Raw genomic sequence first — 18,038 nt, forward strand, 5'->3', positions numbered from 1 at the left:
ATGGCTCTGTAGTGCTTAAGGGCACTTATTGTTGTTGTAGAAGGGGGGTTGGTTCAGTTCCCAGTGTCCACATGACTCCAAACTGTCTGTAGCTCCCATTCCAGAGGATGCAACACCTCTTCTGACTTTGAGCTCTTGACTATACATAGTGTACATCAATACAATCAGGTACACACAAATAATTTTTTAAGGGAGCTGCTTAAAGTAAATACTTTATATAAAATATCAGGGGGAAAAAATAAAAGGATGGGAAAGATTTATCACACTCACACTAATCAAGAAAATGCTAACGAATCTATATTAATATTAAACTAGACTTCAGATTAAGGAACACTCAGAGATAAGGGCTTTAGTTAATAACAATGCATCCATACACCACACCAACATAATAATCTTGGACACAAAGTGTACTGAGAGATTTAAAAATAGTGAAAACAAACAGGAAAGAAACAGACATATTCTCTATTATACTTGGAGACGTCGAGTCTTCTCTGAATGATGAGAAAAATAAAGTTTAAAAAAAGAGACAAAAATAAAAAACACACCTCATTAAGACAAAGGAAGTTGATAACAAGAAAGCAACTTTATTGTGATAATTAAATGAGTTTCTTAAAACACGAACTTCAAATACTGACACTAGTGAAAGTAGCAAAGTGCCACGCTCACTAGTGTCATTTCAGTATCACAGACAGTGTTAGCAAAGTGTCACGCTCACTAGTGTCATCTCAGTATCACAGACAGTGTTAGCAAAGTGCCACGCTCACTAGTGTCACTTCAGTATCACAGACAGTGTTAGCAAAGTGCCACGCTCACTAGTGTCATCTCAGTATCACAGACAGTGTTTTCAAAGGAAATAGGTAACTCCTAGAATCCTATCTCTATTCAAGTAATAACTCAAGAGATTTGCCTTCTAAAACTCTCCACTAAGAAAGTTTATGTTGAAAAATCGAGTGAACATTCATAGAAGAAAATAATAATTGAACAAAAAATTCCAGAAAATATGAAAGGAAGACATTATTTCTAAGTTTTTGTTATTACCATAATAAAAAGAATTAAATAAAAAATCTCCTCATAGACAGATGGAAAAATAAAATGTCTTTCTGAGGTTTAACCACAAAAGGTAAGGTGACACAATTGAAACTAAAGTTATTACATTTATCAACTACAGAAAATAACTCCCTAAATACAGTAAAAACAAGGCATAACTTTTTTTCTGGACCAAACTTAATACTTACACATAGTTAAAATTCAATTATCTCTAACATAATGGGAATGAACTTAGTATGATGAATTGTACCATTTGCTGTCATCTCTGTTGGATACAGAGAAAGCACTGGGGGTGGGGGGGACTGACTTTAAGATACTAAATAAATTTCTCAATGCAGAGAGTACCAGTCAAGAAGCTACAAAATTGCACTGAAGGGTGAAGACACTATGTTTTTAAAGTACCCAATATCCATTTCTAATTAGCAGTATACAAAGTTCTAGCTGAAGGGTCAGGTGTCAACTCAGGTAACTTTCTCTCTTGCTTCATTTTATGTATCTATGTACGCATGTGTATCAGGGTCTCTTCAGAAGGCCTAGAGTTCTCTGATATGGTAGGGTAGATGGCTAGCAAACTCTGGGTGGTCATCTGCCTCTGCTCCACCTCTGCTCCACCTCTGCTCCACCTCTGCTCCACCTCTGCTCCACCTCTGCTCCACCTCTGCTCCACCTCTGCTCCACCTCTGCTCCACCTCTGCTCCACCTCTGCTCCGCCTCTGCTCCGCCTCTGCTCCGCCTCTGCTCCACCTCTGCTCCACCTCTGCTCCACCTCTGCTCCGCCTCTGCTCCGCCTCTGCTCCGCCTCTGCTCCACCTCTGCTCCGCCTCTGCTCCACCTCTGCTCCACCTCTGCTCCACCTGGTTTGACCCCTTGGTGCTGGAGTCACAAGCACATGGGTGCGTTAGGCTATTTGTATGTGGGTGCTGGGAATTGGAACTCAGGCCTCCTGGTTGAGGAGCAAGCACTTTACCTACGCTAAGCCAAACAAAGTTACACTTAAAAAGAGCTCAGGAGTTCACATTTCCTGATTTCAAGACTTATTACAAAGTAAACGCCGTGATAATATAGTATTTTCAAAATTCCAGGCACAGAGAGCAAGGGGACAGTCCAGAAGCACAACACATTTGTGGTCTTATTATACTGATTTTTAACTAAATAAGAAAAGGAATGTTCTCAACAAATGGAACTAGAATGACATATCCACTGGATAAGAAAACAATCCTTAAATCTTTCTCACATCATAAAACAAAAATATAACTAAGAATATGGAATGCATATTGATGTAAAAACCAAAACTATTAAATATGTAGCCAAAGACATGAAGAAACTTGTACAACTTTGCAACTGGTAAAGAATTCTCAGAGCACAGAAGTACAGAAAAAAAGAAAAAAGAAAGGAAGAAAGAAAGAAACTTCATTAGCCAAATTAATTCTAATTAAAAGCCCTTTTTAAGGAATTATTTGTGTTGCCACATGAGTGAAGGTACCTGTGGAGTCAGAAGACAACATTAGATTCCATGGAGCTAGAGTTACAGGCATTGTGAACAGACCAATGTGGGTGCTGAGAACAGAAACTGGGTCCTCTAGAAGAGCAGCAAGTGCTCTTACCTGCAGAGTATTCTCTTCAGCTACTCCTCTTGTTTATAGTTTGGAAATAAAGAAAACAAAACAAAAACCCTTCATATTGAAATGTGTGTTTCATGTCTGTCAGCGCAGCTGTATAAATAACATATTTAAAAAGCTTTAAAATTCATTAGGATAAACTGAGTTTTAAATGGCTGAAAGATCTGAAGGAAGCATTGACAAATGAAGACATAGATGAGCTTATCAGCATCATGAGTCACCCAGTAAATACAAGTTAAAATTCACTGTGACCCAGGAATGATCCCAGAAGTCAGAAGCCCGAGGCAGGAGGAAGGATTAAGAGTTCAAGGCTAGCTTGGACTACATAGTTTGAGTTCATTACAGCCTCAGCTACAAAACAGATTTCTTTTCAAAAAGACCAAGATAATAAACACAAACACGTGACCAAAAATAAAGACCAGTGTGATACTGCTACACACACTAGAAGGGTGTTAAGAACGTGGATAAGGTAAAGAGTTGTATGTCACTGGCAGACAAATAACATGGGACAAGGATTAAACATTCACTTTCTATGTAAGTCAATAAATGCCATATCTAAAGATTTTCCAGGTTAAAAAATGTTTTAATTCACACAAGAACTCAGAATAAATGTTCACAGAACCTTTATTAATAACAACCCCAAATATCCATACATTGATTAAATGACTAAAACAGTAGTGAATCAACTAGCATGAACTACTTCACAAAAAACAGAAGCAAGCTAGTTATACACACACACACACACACACACACACACAAATGGTCTTCAAAAGCATGATGCTGGGAAATGGCAAATGCAAAAGAAATAATTACATTTATATGAAATAGTAGACCAAGGGAAACCAATGTATAATGTGAGGAAGATAAGTGGTTTCCTGGGGCTCAGGGTCAAAGTCTGGTTGACCACAAAAGAATAGAAGTTTTCAGAGAGATGAAAATACTATCCTTATTGTGTTATAATTATATATATAATATATATACACACATATATGTATAGATATAAAATGACATAAAAGTATACTTTTATGAAAACACAAGATGTACATCTTAAGTAAGCATATTTCATTAATTCTAATTTACTTTGTAATTTTAAAAAGTTGATTTTGAAAAGATAATCTCTTTTAAGTAGCTAGTATACAAGAACCACTAGTAACACCCAAATAGAACCACATATATAGTTGAAAAGATGTCAAAAAAAAAAAAAGAAAGAAAGAAAGAAAAGAAAACAACCTTAACCTCCACTACTTTTTTTGTAGATATTAAGAATGCGAGCAGCAGGAGCCAGAGAGGCAGCAGGTAGATAGGATGCTTGCCACAAAGCCTGACGATGTGCACTTTCCAGAAGCCCATGACAGAAGAACCAACTCTCAGAAGTTGTCCTTTGATCTACATAACCATGCTGTAACACACGTGCACAAACATACTTGCTAAATGTTTTTAAAAATGAAAACAATAAAGCCGGGCAGTGGTGGCGCACGCCTTTAATCCCAGCACTTGGGAGGCAGAGGCAGGTGGATTTCTGAGTTCAAGGCCAGCCTGGTCTACAAAGTGAGTTCCAGGACAGCCAGGGCTACTCAGAGAAACCCTGTCTCGAAAAACCAAAAAAAAAAAAAAAAAAATGAAAACAATAACATTATCTTGGCAAGCTAAAAATAGAAGGGCATATTTTAACTTAATATTCACTGTTAGAAAGCTCTGTGAAAAATCATAATGCCAGCCTCAGAAGCATTCGTCTTAAAGAAAAAATAACATTTTAATTACTAGCAGTATTATTAATACTATTAGTCCTACTAATGGGCAATGCAATCAACAGAATGTTATAAAAACTGAAAAGAAAACCAAAAAAAAAAAAAAAATACTTCCAGATAATTGTCAACTAAATACAAATATTAGCTCCATGAAAAACAGAGGGGGGAAAAAAAAATCAAAAGTTTTTTTTATTGCCAGAGACAGGAAAAAAAAGTTACCTTAAAGTTTTCATATACTACAGCAATACAACCATAGAGGAGCTAGAAATATTGAAAAGGAATGCCATATATATTACATGTGTAATATATTACACATGTAATATATATGTGGGATAACTAAAGCTTTAATATAAAGCAAGATGTGAACAAAATGCTGAGAACAACTGTGGGAGGGGCTTAAGACTATAAACAATTCTAAGAATTTATATGTAATCTTATTCAAAATAGGGGTTTTTTTAACCTATATTTTATTTAGTTTTTAAATTTTAACTCACAAGTAGTCTGAAGATCATCTAGAAGAAACACTCAGGAAATAATAAAAATTTAAAGTAATTCATTATTACTTCAGAAGAGTAAGAATGAGCGCTAGATGGCTATCAGATTTAAATACTTACATCCTTTACCTCTGTACTATGGATCTGTGCTCCAGAAATGAGGACACAGGTTTTCTTTCCTCTTATTAAGACAGTGTCTGAGTCTTGGGACGGAGGCAATATACTAGAGGGGCAAGGGGGAGCTGCTCTTTTTACATTACAGTCTTCCACACCATGAAATGTTCTAAAATGAAGGACTTAAAGCTTACAACTCAGCGTCAATCAATAAATGAGTTAGTTACCTTTAGTATAAAGCATACCTTTCAACTGCAATCATTCAGACGGCTGTCAGTAGAGTATTTAATTAAAGTCCATCAAATTAAAGAAATAGGATGTACATTTAGAAAAAGTATTAGGGAAGCCGACATAAAACAAGAGACTATATCCAAGGATATATAATTAGAAGAAACAAGCTTTACACAAATGTGCTCAGTATAACCCTCCCCCCAACCCCAAAGGAGACAACTCTGCATGTGTGTGTGTCTTTAAAGATGCGTTTGTGAAAGCACTTTGAAAGATGACCACCAAAGCTAAATACTGATGGGGCACTAAAAGTTGAAAATATTCACATATTAGTATTTACTTAATACTTTTTTCTTTATACTGTTGAATTGTACACCAAGAGTGCATGCCTGTAATAGAATAAAATTATTTCATATAAAAACGACATGAAATCCAGAAGACAATCACAAACATGTTACGTTTATTTCATGTTATCTTTATGTTCACGTACACACTCATCAAAAAAGACCTGTTAGTCTTCAGCAATGACTGCCATCTTAAAAGAGATGAGCAAATATTTCGTGATTAAAAACAGAGTAAGGCTTCTCTTTAAAAAGAGAATCGTATACTTGACGGAACGAGGAGCCTCAAAGCAGTTGTCTATGTAGACATACAATTTTTTTTTTCTTTTAAAAATGCCTGATGAAGGCAAACCTCCCAGTTCTTCATCCGTCAGAGGCTGTTTACCTTTTCTTCAAGTTGGTCTGGGCAGTTTTCGACTCACCATTTTGACTGTGCGCAAAAATGATTAACCAGGAGGCATCTTGGGGTGGGGGTGGGGGTGGGGGTGGGGGCAGCCCTGAAGGTGCCTCTGACCCGCGTGCTCGGGCCTAACGCTGACTGAGAAGGCGCTAGGCCACCGGCACTGCCTGACAGCCTGCCTGGGCCTCGATGACAATCGGGGAGGACGCAAAGACGCGAGGCAGGGATGGAAGGCGTGCCGTGCCGAGCCGTGCCGGGCAGGGGCCCCACGGGCCTAGTGCGCCACGGTCCTCCGCGGCTGGGCGGGCCTGGGGGTGGGCGGGCGGCACTGCCGGGCCCTTGGCCGGGGCACCAAGGACGGCAGCCAGCCGGCGGGAGCGATCGGGCGGCGGGCGCGGCGGCTCGGGCTAGAGCGCGGCCCCGGGCGGGATGGACGAGGCCCGGGAGGCCAGAGGCCTCTCAGTCGCCAACCCCACCCACCATGGCCGGCCCCGGCTCGGCCCGCTCCTCCGGGGGACCCCCCGGAGCCGAGACGCCCGGGGCAGCGGCTCCCTCACCCAGATCCCCTCTGACAGAATCAGCCAGAACGGAGAGAGAAAAAAAAATCCCCTCACCGAGATGTGCAGCGGCTCCAGAGCGAGAACAGCGCTCGATCCTCCACCCGCCACCACCGCCTTCTTCTCCGCCTCCGACTCCTCCCCCGCCGAACGCGCAGCGGCTGCAGCGACGGCGGCGGCGGCGGAAGCAGAGGCGGTGGCGGCGGCAGCGCGTCCCGCCCCTTGCGCCGCGAAGGAGGCGGGGGAAGTGAGCGCCTCGGCCCCGCCCCCTGAGAGCTCAGCCAATAGGCTTCACGCCCCTCTGCAGGGGAAACGCACGCATCCAATCGCAGCCCGGGAAGGCGGCTTACGTCGCGGTTGGACGTGGCAGAAAAAGGGAAAATAGCTGGGGCTGTCTCTCCGCCCGGCTCCGCCGGCCCTCTCCCAGGCCCTGCGCGGATTGGCCGAGGAGCGTGGAGACGCGCTTGGCTCCGCCCCCTGCCTGGCCCAGCGCCCGCCCCTGCAGCACTGCGACGTTTGGGCGGGGGCGGGGCGTCCAGGCCCGAGCCGCTGTCAGGCCTTTTGTGGTTTGGCTGGGAGAGAAGGGCGGGGTCTCCGGTAGGGCAGGGGGTGTGGAGAGCGCAGCGCAGGACTGGCGCAGTTATACTTCTCTCCATTCCCGCAGCCCCCAGCAAGATGGAGGTGCGCAATTCGGTCCGGAGGCCGTGAGAAGCTACTAAGTATTTGCAGTTTAAGTATGAGAAAATAACCCCCCCCCAGCTAGTTGCAATTCTAATAGCAGCGAGGAGAGAAACGTACGAAGGAAGAGCTTGTTTGCTCACGATTCTCCGTGGTGCGTAGAACCCTCCCGCCACTGGTCAGACCCTCGCCCTGCTCTCTGAGTCTGTTTGCATAAGGCAGCTATAGGTGAGATGTAGATTTGGCCTGACCGAAGTTTAGCAGCTGACGGCTAAGCTATATCGGGTGTCAGGCTGGGAGGTGACAGCTCTCGTTGCATGCAACCAAAATAAATACAACAGCTGGAGTCCTTGGACACCTTGCTTAATTTAAACCCAGTCACAGTTTAAGTTCATTATGTCAGTGATGCACATGTCCTCTTTTCTCATCCTGAAGCCTGCCTGCTTCTCTGATTACAGTCCAGCTCTCTTCTCTTACTCCCCGCCTCCACCCCCACTCCCAGCTCTATCGATGATATATTTATCATGTGGCCTCCCTACCCACACGGATTAAGATCCCCACTTCTTGTGATGTCCTTTAACTGCAAAGTCTTCCAGTGAACTGGAACTACTTTTTCTACCATTGATGTAAGGAAATTATTCAACATTTCCCATAGAATACTAGCCTATGAGAATTTGTTAGACATTTTGTGAAACCAAGTTTAATTCCCAGAATACACCAGTAGCATATATTTTACCAAAAAAAAAAAAAAAGAGCGAGAGAGAGAGAGAGAGAGAGAATTACTCTGTTTCCAAGTCCTTGCTCTCATGAGAGAAAATGTGTATTTTAATTACATTCCTCTAATGTTCCTTTAGAGTCTTGCAGATTGATCCAATTGAACACATTAACAGGTTGGCAGACACAGTATTTCTCAAATTTCAATCATTTCCATACCATGTCTGTGTATACTGGGATGGACTACAATGCAGGCCCATCTGTGGGAGATTTCTCTGGTTGGTTTGATGTGGGTGAATCCACCTCTGGTCTGGGCTTTGAAGCTCGGAAGACATCCTTAGGATTGGATCTTGAGATGGGAAGACACAGGCTTTTGACGCAGGTCTTGAGGTAGATAGAAAGGCACACTTTAAATCCAGATCTTGAAGCAGGAAGACACACACACTTTTAATCTTGGCCACACCTTCTACTGGACATATATATAAGGATGGGGAAAAAGAAAGGTTTTTGCTCTTTGTCTGCTTGCTTTTGCCTTGGTAGAATATCCATCCCTTCACTGGCCTTGGAGCCTACTTCCTCAGGATTCCAGCATAAACAGAAGACCAGCTCAGACACTCAGTTTTATGAGGACTAAGCAATTACTAGATTCTTGGACTTTCTGTTCATAGATAGCCATTGTTGGATTAGTTGGACTGCAGCCTATAGGTCATTTCAATAAATACCCTTATATTTATATATATGTGTATATATATATATACACACACATATATGTATATGAGAAAGAGAGAGAAAGATTCAACAAGTCTATTCTATAAGTCCTGTTACTCAAGAGAACTCTGACTGATAAGAACTAAATCCTGAGTCAGGAACTCCTTCTTAAAAGGGCACATTATCAAACATTAGGCATATAATAAAGACACAGTACTCAAGTGACATTTTGCTGTGATGTCATGAAAGGATAGAAAAATAGACCCAAAATAGCAATCACTTTCTCACCGTGTGAGTCATCGTCTCTAATCTTGCCAGCATGCCCCAAGTACAGTCAGGCAAGGCATCACAAGTGATTTATGTTGCAGTCTGAAAAGTTCTAGGATGAGCCTTAGAGCATGAACTCTAAGATCAGACTCAGGTCTCACACTAGCTTCTGCATTTATAATTGTTGCTTCTGAGCAAGCCTCTTACCTCTCTGGCCTGGATTTACTATTTTTAATATGTGAAAGTAGGAATGCCCACTTATGCATTGTTGGTACAGATTAACCTATTACATGAAAATCATGTCATGACCAGAATGAAGTACTAAATACATATGAGTTTATATATTATAGTGTTGTATGCACATGAGATAATAGTACATGTTAATGTAAATGTACTATTGAATGTATTGATGGCAAAGTTAAGAAGCACTCCCTAATGCATCAGGGTTGCAGGAACCATGTAGTGCGGTGTGCTCTTTATTTTTTTTCCTTAATGTTTATTTATTTTATGTATCTGACTACACTGTAGCCATCTTCAGACACACCAGAAGAGGGCATCAGTTCCCATCACAGATGGTTGTGAACCACCATGTGGGTGCTGGGAATTGAACTCAGGATCTTTGGGAGAGCAATCAGTGTTCTTGACTGTTGAGCCATCTCTCCTGCCCTGTAGTGTATTATTAAAGACTGTTCGTCAAAACAACTACATCTGTATTGCCTGATGTGGTGGTTTGACTATGCTTGGCTCCTGGCAAGTGGCACTATTAGGAGGTGTGGCCCTATTGGAGGAAGTGTGTCACTGTGGGGATGGGCTTTGAGGTTTAAACTCCACCCAGTGCAGATGAGACCTTCCTCCTAGCTACCTTCTGGATCAATATGTTGACTTTGGTACCAAGTTAACCTGCATGATTCCATGCTTCCCACCATGATGATAATAAACTGAACCTCTGAACCTGTAAGCCAGCACCAATTAAATGTTTGCCTTTATAAGAGTCGCTTGGTCATGGTGTCTTTTCACAGCAATAAAACCCAAACTAAGACATCTGAGAACAGTCTCAGGCCTAAATCAGAACCTCCTCTGATAACCAGCTGTATTTTAACAAACCTTCTGGGCAAGCTTGATGCACATATACTTTAATAACCATGGCCATAAGCTGCGAGAGAACCCGTGCTCTAACCATAGTCTCAGAGGAAGCCAGCAAACATGGGGGTGTAAGGACCTCTGAAAATGTTTTTTTCTATATAAGCCAGCAGTTCTCAACCAGTGGGTAATGACCCTGTCAGGGACTGAGCCACCCTTTCTCAGGAACCCTTTAAGACCATTGGAAAACACAGACATTATATTACAATTCATAAAATTAACAAAATTGCAGTTATGAAGTAGCAATGAAAATAACTATGGTTGGGGTCACCACAACATGAGGAACTGTATTAAAGGGTCGCAGCGTTAGGAAGGTTGAGAATAGCTACCAAAAGTCCTGGGAATCCTAGCAAACAACTTCCCAGAGTGCTGGAAAGTAGCTAACAGACTACAATATTCAAAAGAATTGTTTAGCAAGACAATGGCCAGACCTATAGCTCAGAGAAGCATAGTGACGGACAGGCAGACTTGCCCTCTTCCACATGCTGTTGCCTCTGCTTGCTCTTTGTCTGGGTCTTAACTGATGGACCAGTCAGCCATTTGGGCAGGATTTCTATACAGGCTCTTAGGTTCTGTATTAGGCAGGTTCTCTAGTCACAGAACTTACGGGTAGTCTCTATATAGTAAGGGATTTGTTTTTTGACTTACAGTCTGTAGTCTAACTCCCAACAATGGTCAGCAGCAGCTGTGAATGGAAGTCCAAGGATCTAGCAGTTGCTCAGTCCCACAAGGCAAGCAGGCAAAGAAGAGAGAGAGAATCTTCCTTCTTCCAACGTCCTTATGTAGGTCTCCAGCAGAAGGTGTGGCCCAGACTAAAGATGTGTACCATCTGGGACTTTGTCCAAGGCTGACCTTGAACTCAGAGATCTCCTTGCCTCAGTCTCCTGGGATTAAAAGCCTGTACTACCTTGCCTGGGCCTAAGCTTTTCATGGCCACTATGCCTCAAAATCTTCATGCCAAGATCCAGGTCAGAAACTTGTATCTCCCAGCCTCAAGTTTTGGATCACAGGCGAGCCTTCTAATTTTGGATTGTTCATTCTGGATATAGCCAAGTTGACAACCAGGAATAGCCACTACAGGTTCCTTCTTTGTAGTGTTCTCCTAGGAGGGTTTTTTTTTTTTTTAATTCTCCTGGAATAAAATTGAACCCTAATCTCTGTCTCCTGGTAATAAGGACATTGTGGATGTCACCTTCTGCTTGGGCTTCACTTGGAAGCCATGTTTTGGTAAATGCCAGTGTTGGGGTGGGTAGCTCATGTCTTCTCACAGCCATAGATAGCTGTGAAACTCTCCAGTGCATAGCTCATGTCTTCTCACAGCCATAGCTGTGAAACTCTCCAGTGCACATGGCTCATGTCTTCTCACAGCCATAGCTGTGTAACTCCCAGTGCCCTCAGATACCCACCTGACATATGTCCTTTACGTTCATCTTCTCTTTCAGCAGGATGGTTAAGTGGAGAGAAGTGATCAGTGGCACCCTACAGACACTGCTCTTAATGAAACTAGCTAGCCCTGCCTCTTTATTTATCTGTTGTAATAACCCTGCCCACCTGTTCATTTGTGTTTAATAAACTGAATGTCTAGGATGCTGCAGCTTCTACATTAGATAGCCCAGACTGCAATCCCAGCGTTCTGTGTCTACGTGTCTGTCCTCGCTGCTGTGGGGAGGGTAGAAGCTCTTGTGGTAGCCCAGTATGACTTTGATATAATTTTACATTTATTTACATATGTATGTATATTATATAAATATATATTATTTATATGTAACTTAATAGATGCTTATACTTGAGGCTGTTCTACAAGACTGGCTAGAATGGTTCTAAATGCTATCGTGGGGGACCGAGGATCTCCCTTTAGAAACACGGAGCATAATGTCATTATGTAGATGCTCTAAAATTTTATGGTTTATTCTGAATGCCTGTCTTTTTGCGTTCATGTGCTGCATGCTGGGTAAGTCCTTCTCTGTCAAGGCTTAGATCTGGAGGGAAGCAGTCTTGGACCACCCTCCTATCTCTTTGGTACCCCTCTTCAACACCACCCTTTCACCCTTCAACACGCTTTCTGTGAGTGTTTGTAAACTTTATCTTTAATCCTTCTGTTGACTTGTTTTTTCAATCACAATATTTTTCATTTCTATGCTTTCTTTTCACAACACTCTAGCTCTTTATGAACATAACACTATTTTTAAATTCTCCTAAGATTCAATTTAGAGGTTCCCTTCTCATTTGGAGGTTTCCTCTTTCTCTAAAATGAGTTCATTTATCCCAGTGCCATTGATAGCATCTATCTATTTTAGGATTCCTCTTTCGTCATGTATGTGATGATCCATGGTTTGGGGTTGGATCTGAAAATAATACATTTATTGCAAATTCGTTGACTGTGGTTTTTTAAGAATAGCTAACAATTTTACTGGTAAAACCCTAAATATTGTATTGCCAAAAGTATGAATTTGGACATTAAACTTATTTAAAGAGGATTTTTTTTTAACCTTTGTCTGTCTGAGAGGAAAGACATTTGTAAAACATTCTTACATATAATATCATGAGGTGCTCTGCTGTCCGATAAGCCAGCTCATATGTCTGTGGAGCACTTGAGATGCTGCAATCCTACTAAGAGACATGGAGATACAAAGTACAAAACACATTTTTAAAGATTTAATATCACCAAGCATATAGACCATTAATAATTTCTGTACTAAGTATTAACATATATATGTTAAGTTTAAATTTTAATTCCACCTTTCTTTCTACTTTTTTTTTTTTTGTTTTTTTGTTTTTGTTTTTGGAGACAGGGTTTCTCTGTATAGCCCTGGCTTTTCTGGAACTCACTCTGTAGACCAGGCTGTCCTAGAACTCAGAAATCCGCCTGCCTCAGCCTCCCAAGTGCTGGAAAAAAGGCGTGTGCCACCACTGTCCGGCTTTGTTTCTACTTTTTATATTGAGCTACTGGGAAACGGGGAATGATACATGGCATTCCTCCCATTCTGTGACTCCTCCCATTCTGTGACTCCTCCCATTCTGTGGCTCCTCCCATTCTGTGACTCCTCCCATCCTGTGGCTCCTCCCATTCTGTTGGACCTGTTTTCGGATCCAGGTCTTACTACGGACTGATGTAGCACCAAAATCAAGCATTCTAAAATCTTACCTGTCGCTGGCAACAGCCTAAGTCTCCACGTTTGTCACTCCCACTGGGACTCCTTCCAAGCAGTCTTGCGTTTGTCGCTTTCTTGCCACTTCCACTGGGACTCTTTCCAAGCAGTCTTGCGTTTGTCGATTTCTTGTCTGAATCCACCAGTAATACTCAAAAGTATAGAAAATGTGTTGATATCCGTGGTTGATGGCTTCCTTCCCATTGTCTGTGAGGTAGGATTTATGCTTATAACAGTATTCTAACAGTATTCTAGTGTATTTGGGAGGAATACGAGGTAACATGCCCTTTTGAACGGGCATATTGGCAAATAGCTTAGTGAAGCCTAGCAGACGTGCTCTGGGTTACCTGCCTGCCCATGTGTGACTTGGGCACTGCCTAGAGGAGAGCACTGTATGCTGAAGAGGTTCTTCCAACTCATGATGAATCTCATAGTTTTAAGAGGAAGATGTCAAACTGAAAGGGATTACCCATATTTCCTTATGTTGAGAACGGAAACAGGTTTTTGTTTGTTTGTTTGTTTTAGGGAATGGCTGGTTAAAGAACAAAAAACATAACTGAAAGGCTTATTTTCTAAAAGGTAGTTCCCAGACGACTCGAGAGGTGGACTTGAGAAACTGGCAGGTGCAAAAGGAGGCTGGCTGTGCAACTTCATAGCTTGAGGTGTGCATCATAGCCAAACTGGCGAGGACACCGCAGACACTGCACAGAGCGAGCATGGGATGGGAGCACACAGCCTGCTCTGGCACAGGCTCCCAGTGACTTGGCTGCTGCTTCTGCCAAAACAAATCCTTCTCTGACCACACTTCTTTATCTCACCTGCTCCGGAGCAATGTCCCTGGAAGGGGATCTGATTACCAGAGCCCAAGTCATGTGCCAGCAGAGCGAGGGATGGCAGGTAGTTGATATTTTCTGATACTATAATAGGAAGCTCTGACTTTGCATAAGACTTATAGGGTAGGGAAGTCTTCAAATAGAAAAGAAGATTTCAAAAGAAATGACAAAAATCCATTGCAGGGCACTTAGCCAATGTCAGAACAGCATTTAGCATTAATTTTTTAAAATGTGGATGTTTAGGACACTTACTGTATACATTTTAATTACAGAAAGTGCAAAACACAGAGACAAATAAGCTATGGATTCCATAACACTTTATGAACTGAGTAGTGAAAGGGTTAAAATATAGGAATTTAGAAGAGTTGATTGTCTTAGAGTTTCCTTTGCTGCAATGACACATCACTACCAAAAGCAAGCTGGGGAGGAAAGGGTTAATTCAGCTTACACTTCCACATCATAGTCCATCACTGGGGAGGAAAGGGTTAATTCAGCTTACACTTCCACATCATAGTCCATCACTGGAAGAAGTCAGGATAGGAATTCAAGCAGGACAGCAACCTGGAGGTAGGAGCTGAATCAGAAGCCATGGAGGGCGCTGCTTACTGGCTTGCTCCTTGTGGCTTGCTCAACTTGCTTTCTTATAGAACTCTGGGCCACTAGCACAGGAATGGCACCACCCACAATGGGTTGGGCCCTCCCTCATCAATCACAAACTAAGAAAATATTCTAAAGGCTTGCTCACAGCCTGATCTTATGGAGGCATTTTCTTAACTGAGGTCCCCTCCTTTCAGATAACTCTATCATGTGTCAAGTTGACATAAAGCTAGCCAGGACCTTGATATTGATTTATACTTTTTATTTAATGAAAAGCCCTTCCCCGAGATTATTTAACACTTAACAGTATTTGCAGAGTTCATTAAAATAAAGTTTCATTCTAACTGTAAATTGTTAAAAGGGAAATGTTAGCAATTTTCTCCTTGTAAGATTTCTTCTCACAAGATAGCCTGATGGGTTGTAGATCTGATGCCTCAAAATTCCAAGATCTATATACAAACGTGCATCATCTGTTTTTTTCAGATGACATAACTGAATATTACTGAAATATTACCAATGAGCTGAATCCCTCAGCCATTCCTTATATAAATTATATAGGAAACTAAATGAAAAACAAAACTTTTTTCTACTATACTTAACAGTTACAATGCTTTTTGTGACTAAACATGTCTTTTTTCCTCACACTGGCTGATTCTCCGATACCAGCTGAATAGTTTTACAATTCCAGTCTGGCATTTTCTACCTTGTATTACTGTCAGACCTCATGACCAGAGAGCTCCCCAGTGTCACAAGACTGCCCCAGACCGAGATGCCAATCATCGGTGAGGTGCCAATCATCGGTGAGGTGCCAATCATTGGTGAGGTGCCAATCATTGGTGAGGTGCCAAATCACTTTACCTCTTGCCTGCTTGATTACAAGTCAGGATTTCTACAACTAAGATAGCTCAGAGAGCTCAGGGAAGCCTATTCACTAGTACATCCTAAGGAGTATGATAAAGGGCACAGACAAAAGCCACATAACAAGTATTTCAGTGGAGACTGTTGAACTTCTGACTAGTGCGATTTTGTGAAGGATTCATAGGTCAGTGTGATTAATCTTAACAGCCAGACCCCCTCTCTTCTTGGAGAAAGGCATAGGGCTGAAAACTCCAAACTTCCAATCATGACTGTTTTTTCTGGACCAGCCCCTATCCTGAAGCTACCGAAGACCATGGAGAGCATCATTAGAACAAGAGAAATCCCTATCATCGAGGAAATTCAGAGAGCTTGAAGAGCTTCGAGCCAGGAAAAAGGATTGAAGACCAAAGAGCAGAATAAAAACTATTCTGTTGACACTAAGGCCACTGTCACGATTCTGAGCCAAATTTGAAGCAAGCTTCAACAATACTGGCAGGGTAATGGACGCCGGGTAAATCCATTCCTGGGTTACCAGAAAATGGCCACAAGTCACATTTTGCAGAGGCTAATAAAGGCAGATTGATAGGACCTAATCTCAAGCAAGCACATCCCACAATGCATTTCCTCCCTACGTACCTGCCGTCTACCTGTGATCAAGCACATCTGGTGCAGTTGGATCAGACAAACTTGTTAGGAGGAAAAACATGTGGCTCATTATTGCCCATAAACAACAGCCACTAGCATTTCAGGGAGAATCTGTCCTTTGCAGGGCCTTACATGTTAGAGGAGTTTTGTTCTGTGGCTCCTGTTAGACAGAGCAATTAAAACTTAAAACATAATGTTGGCTCCCACACTACCACCAATATAACTTAGAGAATGACAAGGATATTAGGATACTGTGTGATTAAAAATAGGGTAAAATTAAATTTTATTTTGTATTATATTGCATTATTATATAATGTGAATCCAAGATTCACAGATTTTTGTCATCTTTCTCAGAAATGCCTTGTCAATACTACTGTTAAATATAGTCCTTAGACTAGTAGTAGTGAACTTATTTCTTCAAGGAACTGAAACTCTTACCCACATTTGAAGAGGCTGAGTATAAAGATATATGTAAATCTATAATATACATACGCCATATAGTTTTCATTGATTATTTATGAAAGAAATAACTCTAATCTTAAACAACCAAGAGTTGATTATCTGCTGACACTTTGAGTAAAGGGCTCATATTCCTAGAGGAAAAAAAATATAATTTTTACTTTATTCATCTCTATATTTCATGAGAATAAGAAATATGCCTTCTTTCTTGACTTGGTATTTATCAGCATTCACACCCACACACACACATATGCACAGGCATATGCACACAGACAGACACTCACCCACACATGTACACACATATACGTACACACACACACACACACACACACACACACACACACGTACACACTCCAACACAATTCAAAAATTTGTAGTTTGAACAGCACTAATTCTACCTCCAAACAAATCCTGGCTTTGTTTTTTCAGCTGCTGATGTTGGTTTGAGGGACTGGTATTGCTGAAGATTATGAATGGTGCTAAAGAAAGCCACGGTGCTACCTATTTCTGCTAACATATTTTAAACTAACTTTCCTAGGCCTTTGAGAAGCCAGTGTTGACTGTAGTCTATGTTGCCAAAAGTTTGGCAATGTCAACGTAGACATGAGAATAAGTAGCCACAAGCCGCTTTTGTCGAATACCCTTTAATTTTGTTTTGGAGAGATACAAGTCTAGATAGGACACTCAGAAAAGAGGTATTTTGGACCAGGAGTCCATCACTTACAAACACTATTCTGCTTTATTCAGCTGTACATCTCTCTTTCCTTTAGCCCAGATGGTAAAATGACTCATCTCTTCCACTGGCCAGCAAAACAAGTGAGAAATAAGAGAGCTTGTTATAAAGCAGATAAAAAGGATGATGTTTCAAAAGCAAGGGGAAAATATTTCTAGGCGGTGATGACGGTACATTGCTAGTGCTTGTTAATGCTTTGCATTCCTCTTCAGATTCACAGCTTGGATTTCATGTGGCCTCCAGGATTCCCGAGGAGTCCTTCTGACCATGAGTTCTTTTTATCTTTGTGGCACATACTTCAGTTGTAAATAATCTTGACCTTCAAATGACTTACTTTAGTACTTTCTCCTCATGAAGCCTAAGGTTCACCCTTTGAGTGTATCTCTTTTCTCATACTTTCCTTGAAAATCACCCAGCAATTTTATGTGGACTGTATTTTAGTTAAGAACTCTGCCCAGCTGAATAGATAATCTCTCCACTGAACAGCTGGGGAATGCCTTCTGGGTAGGAAGAACAAAGAGAGAAAATAGTGCCATCTGCCAGACACAAATAAAATAAGTGGGTAAGGACCCTTTTGCGTCCACCTGTTTCGTAGTTGTCATTATGTGAGGTTATCATAAAGACTAGTGAAGTCACAGAAAGATCTTTCTGTCCCCCAGATGTGGGGACTGAGCCCAGGATCTTTTTTTTTTTTTAAGTTTTATTGCAT

At 41.5% G+C, this 18,038-nt stretch overlaps 1 protein-coding gene and 1 long non-coding RNA gene across 5 annotated transcripts in view; both read right to left on the reverse strand.

Annotated features, from left to right (window-relative positions):
- The window catches only part of Pja2 (praja ring finger ubiquitin ligase 2), a 57,407-nt gene extending 50,623 nt beyond the window's left edge, over window positions 1-6,784 (reverse strand). Inside the window, exon 1 of one of the 2 annotated variants that reach the window (XM_031368590.1) lies at window positions 6,606-6,784. The gene's annotated coding sequence lies outside the window, so the exon portion shown is untranslated. The remainder of the gene's footprint in view (window positions 1-6,605) is intronic. The other variant, XM_031368591.1, reaches the window with a different exon arrangement.
- A 1,234-nt stretch (window positions 6,785-8,018) lies between these two features.
- Window positions 8,019-14,535, reverse strand: LOC116089344. 3 transcript variants are annotated; one of them, XR_004118296.1, is made up of 3 exons: window positions 13,201-14,535; window positions 12,588-12,665; window positions 8,019-8,324 (listed from the first exon to the last, which is right to left on the reverse strand). It is a non-coding gene; the product is annotated as an uncharacterized LOC116089344 (long non-coding RNA). The 3 variants fall into 3 exon arrangements; XR_004118295.1 differs by lacking the exon at window positions 8,019-8,324 and adding an exon at window positions 11,943-12,400; XR_004118294.1 differs by lacking the exon at window positions 8,019-8,324 and having other exon boundaries at window positions 11,943-12,665.
- Between the last annotated feature and the right edge of the window lie 3,503 nt (window positions 14,536-18,038).

Source organism: Mastomys coucha, unplaced genomic scaffold (genome assembly GCF_008632895.1).
Source record: "Mastomys coucha isolate ucsf_1 unplaced genomic scaffold, UCSF_Mcou_1 pScaffold14, whole genome shotgun sequence".
In the NCBI taxonomy this organism is placed as follows: Eukaryota; Metazoa; Chordata; class Mammalia; order Rodentia; family Muridae; genus Mastomys; species Mastomys coucha.